Raw genomic sequence first — 16,209 nt, 5'->3', positions numbered from 1 at the left:
CACCATGGTACATACTTTTTGGGTTCTCTCAATCTCCACCACGTAGTACTAGTAGAATGGAATTGGTGGGTCTTCAATAATTCGTTTCCCAAGCATTTAGGCTACATGAAGCACATGATATGCCAAGTCGACAAAAAATCCATTCAGATAGCTAGGTGGATACCAGGCTCATAATTCACTTTTATTTGCAAAACGAAATGTGAAGCAACATGTCATTGCATACTTTCCAGAGCAATGAAGGCTGCTTAAAACAACTTAACATTGTGCATATTATTGTTAATATTGTGCTATCAATGTAACTCAACAAACAAGGCTTGTAAACAAGAGCTGGCAAAAGGGCATTATGAGAACGTAAAGATCAATGCTCTTAAAGTGACCGTGCACCATTTATAAGAAATTAATGTTAAAAAACACACAGTAATGGTCTGTATAATAGGCCTTTTATTTTACTTTAGGTGTTTGAGTTACCATTTAAATGTCACTCACTCAAAGCCACTCACTTAGGGCACCGAAATGGCCAGTAGGCCACCATCTTGACATGTCTTTATTAAGCTTTGATTTACACACAGTAAATCGGCCAGTGTTAATTTTACTCTACGGGTGTTAATTTTAACACTATTCCAGAGTTTATATAATCCTCACTCATCAGTGTTAAAATAACACTTGCCATAGTGTTGCCATATTAACACTAGCCTAGTGTTTTATAATTAACTCTATCAGAGTTAAAATTAACTCTATTGGAGTGTATCATTAACTCCATCAGTGATTCATAATTAACTCTTATCAGAGTTTCAAAATTAACTCTATTGGAGTAATTAATTAATTAATTAGTTTCTAGAGCCATATATTTATCAAAATAAACATATTAAACAAACCACAGCAAATTAATTACTTTTCTTTTTTTATTAACATTTGCCATGATATGGCTCAAATCAATGCGCAGAGGTACAATATATATGTCAAAGTTTGGTCCATAAGCATTTTGTTGAGCAAAGGCCTTATACTCATACAAATCATTGACTAACAATAAAACAGTGTTCCTCACAATCCATAACCACATATGCATGAAAATGCTCTGCAACACTGAGTAAACATTTCATAAACAAGAAATAAAACAATATAATCAAGAGATTTTTTACAATTTGACAAACTTGTGTTTTGCTTCAAACCTATTACTAGAGATGTGCAATAATGGGCCAATTTTCCATAAGCAAGACAGATAATGCACCATGAAGTGATGTTACATGTGGGTATACTCAAAGTCCTTTTAGGCAAGTCCCTCCACTCAGCAGCCATATTGCAACATATTTTGGGCACTTATCGGGCATCTATTTTGGCAGGCTTCACAACACCAATCTTGCTCTAGCGGCAAGATCACAACACATGATTGGCACAAAGTGTGATTGGCTCAATGTATTCACATGTCCACGTTTTGTCACGGAGGGGGGTGTGATATATGTAAACAACACCATACGTTACAAACTAACCCCATGCATTTCTATGGAGGATTTTTTGAGTGCTGTGTCTCCTCATTAGAAAGTCTACCTCCTTAAAAAGCTCATGGTGTTCATGTATTCCAAGGCTCCCGAGCTGTTCTTGACCAAACGCTGCGACACTCGTTGCTTTAGGCGCCATGCCAGATAGCCTGTCCCTCTTCCAGCATCGTAGAAGTGTTCCTGCAAAATAATGTGGGCAAGAACTATGATTATCCAGATCAATAGTTGAACATTATTATTATATATAACCTTAAATGGAAATGAGTAAAATCTTACATAGCCATTGGTGGAGTAAGAATCCCTGAGATTAGGAAACAGTCACAATGCCGAGTGCATATCTTTTTCTTTGACTTCGTACTGGTATCCTTCTAAAAACAATAGGAAAATTATATTAGATATATTCAGACAACATTACAAGCTATAAAATGGAAGAGTGATTAAACATGGATTATGGATAAAATATAGACTTAACGCTTCTTGCCACTAAAATATGCTTAAGTAATATTACATGACATTAGATTTGGCTAACACATTTTTAACCAAAGCGACTAACATGGTAGCAGTTTAAGTTTTAAAGCAATTCTCTCAACAATTTAAAAACAGTAGAGTACAGTAAGAATAAGTGCATCAGTGAGTGCTGTTTTTAAAAAGTTGAGTGTCAGTTCAAGACAGGTGGTAAGTACTAGGATCAGCAAGACTTGTTGTAAGTAGTGCTATGAGAGGAGATGTTCTCTAAAGAGCTGTGTCTTCAGGAGTTTTTTGAAAATGGAGCCACTGTGTAGTTGGTAATAGATATTCCTACAGCTAAGGTTCTGCCTTATAGCATTTATCAACCCCACAATCACCAGTTCAATATTGTTTTTACATAGCAATTCTATTACCAAATACCTGGATTAAAAGACATCAATTTAGGGTTTTCTTGTCACTCTGCAGGCAGGTTGTGTGAGGCTATATGTGCACAATAATGATTTTTCATTTTATTTCACATTACATTATTCACCCTATTACATGCACTCTATTTTTCTCACTCAAACAGTCAATTGTGATGTTATGTTACACTGTTCTCTCACTTTGAATGAATGGAACGATAACATTGGATCAATGTAAAAATGGCACTACCTAAGTCTGAGTAGGGATGTCCTGAGATAACCCCACCCATGGAATCCCTCTCAGAGGAAAATAGTTCATAGTTTGACTGGACCTAACTGTTGTATACAATTAGATTAATTTATTCAAAACAAAACATACCCATGGACCAGGATATTCAGAAGATGCCTTCTTGTACAGTGTGTCAAGGTGCTCTACTATACTCCTCCATTATTTCCTCTCCCATTTAACTCTTCTCCAGAACCTCCTGGACCATCTATGCGTAAAAAAAGAAACAATAACAGTGATACACTTGTAAAGAGAAAACTTACATGCACCCTCTAAAAAGTGTAACTCCAGAGTACAAACAAGAAAGCTAAGGGGGCAGCTAGAACGTCAAAAAACAAACGCTATTTAATACCACTGATAGTGCTCAAAATATAATTACACTTCTGTGGTTGTGTGATGAGGGTCTCTACAGACAAACAGAAGTATTGTAAACTTGTAAAGTGTACAGAGAGGTTATAACAAGACCTGTATCTGAAGGAAGCAAATTGCTTGGCTTCGTGTTCCAGTAGCATGAAATCAGTGGGATTTTGATCTTGCAGCACTGGATCTGCAAGCAGATCTGACTGAATCTAATAAACATACTTTACGTTCAGCCAGATCAGTGCAGAGCTGCAAGATTGAATGTGCCCACTGATGAGACACTACCGGAACACAAAGCTAGGCTTCTGCATTTTGGAGACGAGACAGACAAGGATTTCTCCTAGTGATATTTTAATTTTAAATGCTCACCTTTTTCTGCTGAATCTCCTATGGCAGAGGTGTTCTCTTCTTTTGCACCAGTGGATTGATGTGCCTTGTTTGAAGAATAAGAAAAAAAAATTGGAATCTTAAAGGGCTGCTTTAAGAAATTCTGTCTCCGATTTTATTTCACTTAATTCACAAAAGACAAAATCTTTTTTTTTTTTTTAACCTTACCCACTTTATTTGGCGTGAACAACACGTTTCACAATTTTCTTCATCAGGTTTGAACGTGAACCTAAAGCCTTCACGCCAAATAAAGTCAACAAAATATACCCTTCAGTGTGCGATTTATACTAGTTTTTGACTTTTTAATAGTTATACTGCACACCATCAGCACCTGCAAAAGGGCTGTGCACAGGGATTTTGAACCTTGATTGATTTCAAATGTATTTCTTAAAAAGGATCATAAGGATCTGCATTAACTCCAGCCAGGATACAAAGTGTGCATGTGAAATCATTAAGAAACATGCCTATGGTCAGGCTGATTCATAGTCTAAACAAGCTAGAAAAAAGGGAAAAAAAAGCGTTGCAATATGGCCGCCGAGTGGAGGCACTTGCCTAAAAGGACTTTGGCTAAACTCACATAAAACCTCACCTTCTCGAATTAAACTTTGAAAAGAAAAACCAGGCTGCAGTTTGAGGTACTTTTTTCTCCATGGTACTGGACATTGATGAGCATTTTGCTGACCCTGTTAAAACAAAGAAAATGATTACATCAATACAAGAACAACAATGATTTGACTATCAGCAGTATATCAACTAACCAGCAAAGGACTTCTAAACTTTATTCTGACATTATTTACCACAGGCTACCAAATGTTTCAACCGCAAGTGTTTTTGTCTTAAAATATGTTTATATAATCCCTACTTTTTAAGCAACAGTAAGTTGTATTTAAGTAATAACTTAAACTCAAAACTCAACAGTAAGAAAGTATTTAAGTAATAACTTAAATAATTTTATTAGGCAGTAAACTCGTCTACATATTACCATATCCATAAAAAAACTGCTCATAATTTCAGAGAATTAACATTTCTTACTCTGCTCAGCTGTTATGCCTGATGGACTGAATATCTTTATGCACGTGCGTGCAAGCTAGTATTGAACCACAATTTCTACAAATATCTAAAATTAGTATAAGCTAGCTAACTTCTATACTCTTTGGCTTACCTGCACCCTTTATAAGTTAGAAATTGATCTAACCCAAATAAAGCCAACAGACTCTAACAGAAACGAATACCAGTGCCATACAGAGAATGGAGACTGCACCAAACCAACCAGGCTAACGTTACCTTACACCTCTGTTTGGTAAAATGCCTAACAGTTAAACGAATGCCCTCGTGGTCTCAGCTAATGTTAGCTAGCAGCAATTTTTTTTATAAGCAAGCAATAGTGTTCAGTTCAACCAAACGTCAATGAGTCGACAGACTGTTATAATTAGTCAGTCAACAGATTCATTTGTGCCAGGTGAGCATTTGGCAGCACACTAACGTTAGATCGCTATGAACAGTGGAGTTCTGGCTGTAACTAGTTCTAATGTTAATCAGCTAGGCTACGTTAGCATGTTAGAGCTATTCCCTCAGTGGGTATTCAAATTCCAACCGCCTTTTCAAATTTCAGAAAGGACTTTAAGACGTTGTTGACTCCAATATTACATTAATGTCAGTTTACAGTTTAAGTATTACAAATTAACATAAACTTAACCATTTCAATTTGATAAGGTTATAACCCACCGAAGTTATGTTAGCTTGCTGGATGTTTTACCAATAATTTTCTGAGCTAGCTAGCGACCTTGCTACTAGCTAGCGACCAAGCTAACGTCACCAATATTTCATAGTAGGTAAAACACGTCGGTATGAAAACATATACCTGTGATGTGACATTACTTAATTGTGTATTTGTCGTAGTTTTCATGCTAGCTTACAGAAGTAGAGGGAACAAATGAATTTACCTTTTACTATCCCACGCTGTAGCAGCTACTTCAATGGCGTCCATCTTCTTTTCAAAAATCTCAACTGAAGGACCGGACGTGTAAATGACTCCACCCCAGAGTTCGTACATTCACACCCACTTAAAACACTAAGTTGTGAGTTTTAATTACACCGTGGGTGTACATGTTTGTTCAAACAACTCCCGAAGTTACACTAATTAACACTAATGAACACTGAAAAATATGTCTCTGAAAAATTAACACTTAATAACACTGTCAATTTTACTGTGCAATAGGCTCTCTATTGAGCAGGCCTAAAGTTACAGTATTTATATCACAATTTACCAGACTTTGACCTTTTGTCGGTTTTTAACAAAATTCTGACTATGATTGTTCCTTGTTTTGCATCATGAGCACTGCGCCCATGGCATGAAATTGGCACCCGCCCACACGCCAAATGCGGGTAACTTTTGTGATTGGCGGGTGAAACTGTCAATCTACCTGCCACGTTGGCGGGTAGCCAATAAGACAACACAACACTGAGCAAGGAGATGCACTGTCGGGATTGCCGTAGGAAATGTACTCTTTACTCCGCTACATTTTCAATTGCCTTTCGTTACGAGAACAAGTTTATTATTGGAGAAAGTATCTCAAGGAAGAAAAGAGCACCTCTCCCCCGGTACACAATGGCGTGGGATCTTCAGAAAGCATTGCTACGTTTCCCCGCGATTATAATAGTGATGGCTGGCCTATGTAGCCCTACTACACAGAAGTAGATGTTCTATAACGTTATAGCTAACGCATAGCTTACAGTTAACGAATGACGTCCTGCCAGTTGCTGCATCTTCTGGTGAGGCTGCCAGAGTGCCAACGAGACTAGAGCTATGGCATGACACGGAAACTTCCACATACCGTATATTAATTTCTGGCCAACATCGTTCAACAATCACATTGGACAAGGAAAGTAGGCCTACAACTTAATTTACAAGCAAAGCAAATGCACTGGAAATCGAGCATACAAGTTAGAAAAAGCCTAGCATTAATTTATGTAGCCTCAATGTTGCAGGACATGACATGAGACGGTCGGCTGAGAAAACAGAAAGCCTGCTCTGCCGCTCTACCCGAGTGGATTATAGCCTAAATATTAGGTCTACCCATAATATAGCCATTTTTTTCAGGTTACATTGTCTGTATGGTGAAGTTATAACCAGACTTCTAGCAATGCAAAGCAGAAGAATCAGCTGCAATGTATTGGAAGACTGCTTTTCATATACATAGCCACGTAATGTTTATTCTGGCTATGACAAAGTATATTAAATAAAATATATTTGAATTGGGCTTTTAAAATATGTTTGACTATATGATTAGCCTACAGAGGAGGAGAAAAGCAAATAGGCATAAAGGATACTTTTGTATCCCTTTAAAGGTCCATCAAAAATATAAAAATGTAGGCCTACAAAAAAGTAACTTGTTAGGCCTACTTGAGTAATTTATTAACAAAGTACTTTTTTACTTTTACTTGAATACTGTAATGTGTATTCTGTACAAGATCAAGAACCTTTCTTATGCATTTTCTGAGTCGTTCACCTTTATTTTGGGCACAAAATAATTTTGGCTGGTAAAAAACCACTGTGGCAGGTGGATTTCAAAATTCACCTGCCACAGTGGCTGGTGGCCAAAAAAGTTAACTTCAGGCCCTGACTGCGCCTATTGCATTCTTACTGTATGTTGTTAGCCTTAAGCCTATCTCAGTCATTATGCTATACCACATCTCCCTCCATTGGAAGAGCAATGAGCTGCATTGAGCGTAATAAACTGCATTTAGAATGGCAAATCCATATTTCTAGATTTTTGGTGAAAGTAACTTAAAAGTAATACAATAGTGTAATGCCTTACAATTCAGAGACAGTAATATTATAATGTAATGAATTACTTTGAAATAATAAGTAATACATAATATATTACGATTTTGAAGTAACTTGCCCAAAACCACATGTCACTGTTTGACTAAATGAAAAATATATGCTACTGAACATGCATGGAGATCATCATAGTTGACAGAAATTACGATTTGTGCCAACATGTTGTAGAAACACAACCACAGCCTTTAGGCCTATTTGGTACAAATCTTCTACATTGGTTATAGTCAGCGATTCACATTAACTGTAGGCTATCACCACAAGTGTATACTAAACGTTTTTGCCCAAGTTTGTGTGCCGTCATCACATTTTGCAAAATTAGGCTACCTTCGTTACTAACCTACCAGTTGATACTTTTTACGTGCATCAAGATTGATTGTGCATCTAATGTAACACTCGGTGGAGAGACTTCGACTTTCCAAGTTCCACTTTCATTGTCGTTGTGAGCTAAAAGGCTACTATGGGAAATACTTTGAAGTTCCTTTTGAGTCCAAACATGAATAGGTTTTCTTTAACCTGTGCTACACTTTTCCACCAAGTTGTGCGAAAATTGTAGGTACCCGGAGATTTTTTTATGTTGACAGACAAACCGCACTACAGTAGCCTACATGGTGCAGTAAATGGAAACTCTTCGTAGCGCGTGCAACTTACGTCTATGAAAACAATATATTTATGGAATAAAATTAGACACCTCTGATTGCTGTTTACGGTTAAACTGCGATGATGTGAACACCAGCCAGCGGAGGGCACTTATATAGCCTAGGCTACCATGCATGGACTCGTAGACTATATTTCCCCACAAACCAAGCGGCTGCTTGGACAAATCCACTTGAGGGGTGGGGCAGGGGGGCGCGATCGTAACACACACTGAACCTGTCATGAAGAGGCCAAAATGATTGACCTGTCACCCCCCAATCCAAACGGATGCAACTGCATTTATAGGCTAAGCCTAGGTCTACATGACGGGCCGCAAATAGGCTAAATAACTTTAAAAAAATAAAATTAAAAAAAATCCCGGAGGTCACCGGCCCACATATGGACCGGCCCACCGGGCATTTGCCCGGTTGTACAGATTACCAGAGACCAAAGGACAGAGGGGGCACCCAAATGTAACCAATGAATAGTAGCTTTACTGCAAACTGCGTTTCACTCTTCATCAATAACGTTTACAATGTCAGAATGCACTTACACCATGGTACATACTTTTTGGGTTCTCTCAATCTCCACCACGTAGTACTAGTAGAATGGAATTGGTGGGTCTTCAATAATTCGTTTCCCAAGCATTTAGGCTACATGAAGCACATGATATGCCAAGTCGACAAAAAATCCATTCAGATAGCTAGGTGGATACCAGGCTCATAATTCACTTTTATTTGCAAAACGAAATGTGAAGCAACATGTCATTGCATACTTTCCAGAGCAATGAAGGCTGCTTAAAACAACTTAACATTGTGCATATTATTGTTAATATTGTGCTATCAATGTAACTCAACAAACAAGGCTTGTAAACAAGAGCTGGCAAAAGGGCATTATGAGAACGTAAAGATCAATGCTCTTAAAGTGACCGTGCACCATTTATAAGAAATTAATGTTAAAAAACACACAGTAATGGTCTGTATAATAGGCCTTTTATTTTACTTTAGGTGTTTGAGTTACCATTTAAATGTCACTCACTCAAAGCCACTCACTTAGGGCACCGAAATGGCCAGTAGGCCACCATCTTGACATGTCTTTATTAAGCTTTGATTTACACACAGTAAATCGGCCAGTGTTAATTTTACTCTACGGGTGTTAATTTTAACACTATTCCAGAGTTTATATAATCCTCACTCATCAGTGTTAAAATAACACTTGCCATAGTGTTGCCATATTAACACTAGCCTAGTGTTTTATAATTAACTCTATCAGAGTTAAAATTAACTCTATTGGAGTGTATCATTAACTCCATCAGTGATTCATAATTAACTCTTATCAGAGTTTCAAAATTAACTCTATTGGAGTAATTAATTAATTAATTAGTTTCTAGAGCCATATATTTATCAAAATAAACATATTAAACAAACCACAGCAAATTAATTACTTTTCTTTTTTTATTAACATTTGCCATGATATGGCTCAAATCAATGCGCAGAGGTACAATATATATGTCAAAGTTTGGTCCATAAGCATTTTGTTGAGCAAAGGCCTTATACTCATACAAATCATTGACTAACAATAAAACAGTGTTCCTCACAATCCATAACCACATATGCATGAAAATGCTCTGCAACACTGAGTAAACATTTCATAAACAAGAAATAAAACAATATAATCAAGAGATTTTTTACAATTTGACAAACTTGTGTTTTGCTTCAAACCTATTACTAGAGATGTGCAATAATGGGCCAATTTTCCATAAGCAAGACAGATAATGCACCATGAAGTGATGTTACATGTGGGTATACTCAAAGTCCTTTTAGGCAAGTCCCTCCACTCAGCAGCCATATTGCAACATATTTTGGGCACTTATCGGGCATCTATTTTGGCAGGCTTCACAACACCAATCTTGCTCTAGCGGCAAGATCACAACACATGATTGGCACAAAGTGTGATTGGCTCAATGTATTCACATGTCCACGTTTTGTCACGGAGGGGGGTGTGATATATGTAAACAACACCATACGTTACAAACTAACCCCATGCATTTCTATGGAGGATTTTTTGAGTGCTGTGTCTCCTCATTAGAAAGTCTACCTCCTTAAAAAGCTCATGGTGTTCATGTATTCCAAGGCTCCCGAGCTGTTCTTGACCAAACGCTGCGACACTCGTTGCTTTAGGCGCCATGCCAGATAGCCTGTCCCTCTTCCAGCATCGTAGAAGTGTTCCTGCAAAATAATGTGGGCAAGAACTATGATTATCCAGATCAATAGTTGAACATTATTATTATATATAACCTTAAATGGAAATGAGTAAAATCTTACATAGCCATTGGTGGAGTAAGAATCCCTGAGATTAGGAAACAGTCACAATGCCGAGTGCATATCTTTTTCTTTGACTTCGTACTGGTATCCTTCTAAAAACAATAGGAAAATTATATTAGATATATTCAGACAACATTACAAGCTATAAAATGGAAGAGTGATTAAACATGGATTATGGATAAAATATAGACTTAACGCTTCTTGCCACTAAAATATGCTTAAGTAATATTACATGACATTAGATTTGGCTAACACATTTTTAACCAAAGCGACTAACATGGTAGCAGTTTAAGTTTTAAAGCAATTCTCTCAACAATTTAAAAACAGTAGAGTACAGTAAGAATAAGTGCATCAGTGAGTGCTGTTTTTAAAAAGTTGAGTGTCAGTTCAAGACAGGTGGTAAGTACTAGGATCAGCAAGACTTGTTGTAAGTAGTGCTATGAGAGGAGATGTTCTCTAAAGAGCTGTGTCTTCAGGAGTTTTTTGAAAATGGAGCCACTGTGTAGTTGGTAATAGATATTCCTACAGCTAAGGTTCTGCCTTATAGCATTTATCAACCCCACAATCACCAGTTCAATATTGTTTTTACATAGCAATTCTATTACCAAATACCTGGATTAAAAGACATCAATTTAGGGTTTTCTTGTCACTCTGCAGGCAGGTTGTGTGAGGCTATATGTGCACAATAATGATTTTTCATTTTATTTCACATTACATTATTCACCCTATTACATGCACTCTATTTTTCTCACTCAAACAGTCAATTGTGATGTTATGTTACACTGTTCTCTCACTTTGAATGAATGGAACGATAACATTGGATCAATGTAAAAATGGCACTACCTAAGTCTGAGTAGGGATGTCCTGAGATAACCCCACCCATGGAATCCCTCTCAGAGGAAAATAGTTCATAGTTTGACTGGACCTAACTGTTGTATACAATTAGATTAATTTATTCAAAACAAAACATACCCATGGACCAGGATATTCAGAAGATGCCTTCTTGTACAGTGTGTCAAGGTGCTCTACTATACTCCTCCATTATTTCCTCTCCCATTTAACTCTTCTCCAGAACCTCCTGGACCATCTATGCGTAAAAAAAGAAACAATAACAGTGATACACTTGTAAAGAGAAAACTTACATGCACCCTCTAAAAAGTGTAACTCCAGAGTACAAACAAGAAAGCTAAGGGGGCAGCTAGAACGTCAAAAAACAAACGCTATTTAATACCACTGATAGTGCTCAAAATATAATTACACTTCTGTGGTTGTGTGATGAGGGTCTCTACAGACAAACAGAAGTATTGTAAACTTGTAAAGTGTACAGAGAGGTTATAACAAGACCTGTATCTGAAGGAAGCAAATTGCTTGGCTTCGTGTTCCAGTAGCATGAAATCAGTGGGATTTTGATCTTGCAGCACTGGATCTGCAAGCAGATCTGACTGAATCTAATAAACATACTTTACGTTCAGCCAGATCAGTGCAGAGCTGCAAGATTGAATGTGCCCACTGATGAGACACTACCGGAACACAAAGCTAGGCTTCTGCATTTTGGAGACGAGACAGACAAGGATTTCTCCTAGTGATATTTTAATTTTAAATGCTCACCTTTTTCTGCTGAATCTCCTATGGCAGAGGTGTTCTCTTCTTTTGCACCAGTGGATTGATGTGCCTTGTTTGAAGAATAAGAAAAAAAAATTGGAATCTTAAAGGGCTGCTTTAAGAAATTCTGTCTCCGATTTTATTTCACTTAATTCACAAAAGACAAAATCTTTTTTTTTTTTTTAACCTTACCCACTTTATTTGGCGTGAACAACACGTTTCACAATTTTCTTCATCAGGTTTGAACGTGAACCTAAAGCCTTCACGCCAAATAAAGTCAACAAAATATACCCTTCAGTGTGCGATTTATACTAGTTTTTGACTTTTTAATAGTTATACTGCACACCATCAGCACCTGCAAAAGGGCTGTGCACAGGGATTTTGAACCTTGATTGATTTCAAATGTATTTCTTAAAAAGGATCATAAGGATCTGCATTAACTCCAGCCAGGATACAAAGTGTGCATGTGAAATCATTAAGAAACATGCCTATGGTCAGGCTGATTCATAGTCTAAACAAGCTAGAAAAAAGGGAAAAAAAAGCGTTGCAATATGGCCGCCGAGTGGAGGCACTTGCCTAAAAGGACTTTGGCTAAACTCACATAAAACCTCACCTTCTCGAATTAAACTTTGAAAAGAAAAACCAGGCTGCAGTTTGAGGTACTTTTTTCTCCATGGTACTGGACATTGATGAGCATTTTGCTGACCCTGTTAAAACAAAGAAAATGATTACATCAATACAAGAACAACAATGATTTGACTATCAGCAGTATATCAACTAACCAGCAAAGGACTTCTAAACTTTATTCTGACATTATTTACCACAGGCTACCAAATGTTTCAACCGCAAGTGTTTTTGTCTTAAAATATGTTTATATAATCCCTACTTTTTAAGCAACAGTAAGTTGTATTTAAGTAATAACTTAAACTCAAAACTCAACAGTAAGAAAGTATTTAAGTAATAACTTAAATAATTTTATTAGGCAGTAAACTCGTCTACATATTACCATATCCATAAAAAAACTGCTCATAATTTCAGAGAATTAACATTTCTTACTCTGCTCAGCTGTTATGCCTGATGGACTGAATATCTTTATGCACGTGCGTGCAAGCTAGTATTGAACCACAATTTCTACAAATATCTAAAATTAGTATAAGCTAGCTAACTTCTATACTCTTTGGCTTACCTGCACCCTTTATAAGTTAGAAATTGATCTAACCCAAATAAAGCCAACAGACTCTAACAGAAACGAATACCAGTGCCATACAGAGAATGGAGACTGCACCAAACCAACCAGGCTAACGTTACCTTACACCTCTGTTTGGTAAAATGCCTAACAGTTAAACGAATGCCCTCGTGGTCTCAGCTAATGTTAGCTAGCAGCAATTTTTTTTATAAGCAAGCAATAGTGTTCAGTTCAACCAAACGTCAATGAGTCGACAGACTGTTATAATTAGTCAGTCAACAGATTCATTTGTGCCAGGTGAGCATTTGGCAGCACACTAACGTTAGATCGCTATGAACAGTGGAGTTCTGGCTGTAACTAGTTCTAATGTTAATCAGCTAGGCTACGTTAGCATGTTAGAGCTATTCCCTCAGTGGGTATTCAAATTCCAACCGCCTTTTCAAATTTCAGAAAGGACTTTAAGACGTTGTTGACTCCAATATTACATTAATGTCAGTTTACAGTTTAAGTATTACAAATTAACATAAACTTAACCATTTCAATTTGATAAGGTTATAACCCACCGAAGTTATGTTAGCTTGCTGGATGTTTTACCAATAATTTTCTGAGCTAGCTAGCGACCTTGCTACTAGCTAGCGACCAAGCTAACGTCACCAATATTTCATAGTAGGTAAAACACGTCGGTATGAAAACATATACCTGTGATGTGACATTACTTAATTGTGTATTTGTCGTAGTTTTCATGCTAGCTTACAGAAGTAGAGGGAACAAATGAATTTACCTTTTACTATCCCACGCTGTAGCAGCTACTTCAATGGCGTCCATCTTCTTTTCAAAAATCTCAACTGAAGGACCGGACGTGTAAATGACTCCACCCCAGAGTTCGTACATTCACACCCACTTAAAACACTAAGTTGTGAGTTTTAATTACACCGTGGGTGTACATGTTTGTTCAAACAACTCCCGAAGTTACACTAATTAACACTAATGAACACTGAAAAATATGTCTCTGAAAAATTAACACTTAATAACACTGTCAATTTTACTGTGCAATAGGCTCTCTATTGAGCAGGCCTAAAGTTACAGTATTTATATCACAATTTACCAGACTTTGACCTTTTGTCGGTTTTTAACAAAATTCTGACTATGATTGTTCCTTGTTTTGCATCATGAGCACTGCGCCCATGGCATGAAATTGGCACCCGCCCACACGCCAAATGCGGGTAACTTTTGTGATTGGCGGGTGAAACTGTCAATCTACCTGCCACGTTGGCGGGTAGCCAATAAGACAACACAACACTGAGCAAGGAGATGCACTGTCGGGATTGCCGTAGGAAATGTACTCTTTACTCCGCTACATTTTCAATTGCCTTTCGTTACGAGAACAAGTTTATTATTGGAGAAAGTATCTCAAGGAAGAAAAGAGCACCTCTCCCCCGGTACACAATGGCGTGGGATCTTCAGAAAGCATTGCTACGTTTCCCCGCGATTATAATAGTGATGGCTGGCCTATGTAGCCCTACTACACAGAAGTAGATGTTCTATAACGTTATAGCTAACGCATAGCTTACAGTTAACGAATGACGTCCTGCCAGTTGCTGCATCTTCTGGTGAGGCTGCCAGAGTGCCAACGAGACTAGAGCTATGGCATGACACGGAAACTTCCACATACCGTATATTAATTTCTGGCCAACATCGTTCAACAATCACATTGGACAAGGAAAGTAGGCCTACAACTTAATTTACAAGCAAAGCAAATGCACTGGAAATCGAGCATACAAGTTAGAAAAAGCCTAGCATTAATTTATGTAGCCTCAATGTTGCAGGACATGACATGAGACGGTCGGCTGAGAAAACAGAAAGCCTGCTCTGCCGCTCTACCCGAGTGGATTATAGCCTAAATATTAGGTCTACCCATAATATAGCCATTTTTTTCAGGTTACATTGTCTGTATGGTGAAGTTATAACCAGACTTCTAGCAATGCAAAGCAGAAGAATCAGCTGCAATGTATTGGAAGACTGCTTTTCATATACATAGCCACGTAATGTTTATTCTGGCTATGACAAAGTATATTAAATAAAATATATTTGAATTGGGCTTTTAAAATATGTTTGACTATATGATTAGCCTACAGAGGAGGAGAAAAGCAAATAGGCATAAAGGATACTTTTGTATCCCTTTAAAGGTCCATCAAAAATATAAAAATGTAGGCCTACAAAAAAGTAACTTGTTAGGCCTACTTGAGTAATTTATTAACAAAGTACTTTTTTACTTTTACTTGAATACTGTAATGTGTATTCTGTACAAGATCAAGAACCTTTCTTATGCATTTTCTGAGTCGTTCACCTTTATTTTGGGCACAAAATAATTTTGGCTGGTAAAAAACCACTGTGGCAGGTGGATTTCAAAATTCACCTGCCACAGTGGCTGGTGGCCAAAAAAGTTAACTTCAGGCCCTGACTGCGCCTATTGCATTCTTACTGTATGTTGTTAGCCTTAAGCCTATCTCAGTCATTATGCTATACCACATCTCCCTCCATTGGAAGAGCAATGAGCTGCATTGAGCGTAATAAACTGCATTTAGAATGGCAAATCCATATTTCTAGATTTTTGGTGAAAGTAACTTAAAAGTAATACAATAGTGTAATGCCTTACAATTCAGAGACAGTAATATTATAATGTAATGAATTACTTTGAAATAATAAGTAATACATAATATATTACGATTTTGAAGTAACTTGCCCAAAACCACATGTCACTGTTTGACTAAATGAAAAATATATGCTACTGAACATGCATGGAGATCATCATAGTTGACAGAAATTACGATTTGTGCCAACATGTTGTAGAAACACAACCACAGCCTTTAGGCCTATTTGGTACAAATCTTCTACATTGGTTATAGTCAGCGATTCACATTAACTGTAGGCTATCACCACAAGTGTATACTAAACGTTTTTGCCCAAGTTTGTGTGCCGTCATCACATTTTGCAAAATTAGGCTACCTTCGTTACTAACCTACCAGTTGATACTTTTTACGTGCATCAAGATTGATTGTGCATCTAATGTAACACTCGGTGGAGAGACTTCGACTTTCCAAGTTCCACTTTCATTGTCGTTGTGAGCTAAAAGGCTACTATGGGAAATACTTTGAAGTTCCTTTTGAGTCCAAACATGAATAGGTTTTCTTTAACCTGTGCTACACTTTTCCACCAAGTTGT

At 37.3% G+C, this 16,209-nt stretch overlaps 1 protein-coding gene and 1 long non-coding RNA gene across 2 annotated transcripts in view; both read right to left on the bottom strand.

Annotated features, from left to right (window-relative positions):
• Positions 1-16,209, bottom strand: part of LOC143142662 (integrin beta-like protein C) — a 95,769-nt gene that overhangs the window by 46,441 nt on the left and 33,119 nt on the right. The window lies entirely within an intron of this gene.
• On the bottom strand, positions 905-15,578 carry LOC143142661 (uncharacterized). The gene is made up of 10 exons (XR_012990958.1): positions 13,769-15,578; positions 12,415-12,508; positions 11,808-11,871; positions 11,172-11,286; positions 10,200-10,291; positions 9,973-10,103; positions 3,381-3,444; positions 2,745-2,859; positions 1,773-1,864; positions 905-1,676 (listed from the first exon to the last, which is right to left on the bottom strand). It is a non-coding gene; the product is annotated as an uncharacterized LOC143142661 (long non-coding RNA).

This window comes from Alosa pseudoharengus, unplaced genomic scaffold (assembly GCF_046254945.1).
Source record: "Alosa pseudoharengus isolate Yale_2024_CS ecotype anadromous, Long Island Sound unplaced genomic scaffold, YU_APseudo_1.1 YU_APseudo_1.1_scf_24, whole genome shotgun sequence".
Lineage (NCBI taxonomy): Eukaryota > Metazoa > Chordata > Actinopteri > Clupeiformes > Clupeidae > Alosa > Alosa pseudoharengus.
Note: the sequence above shows the minus strand (reverse complement) of the source record. Positions and strands in the feature narration are given on the sequence as shown.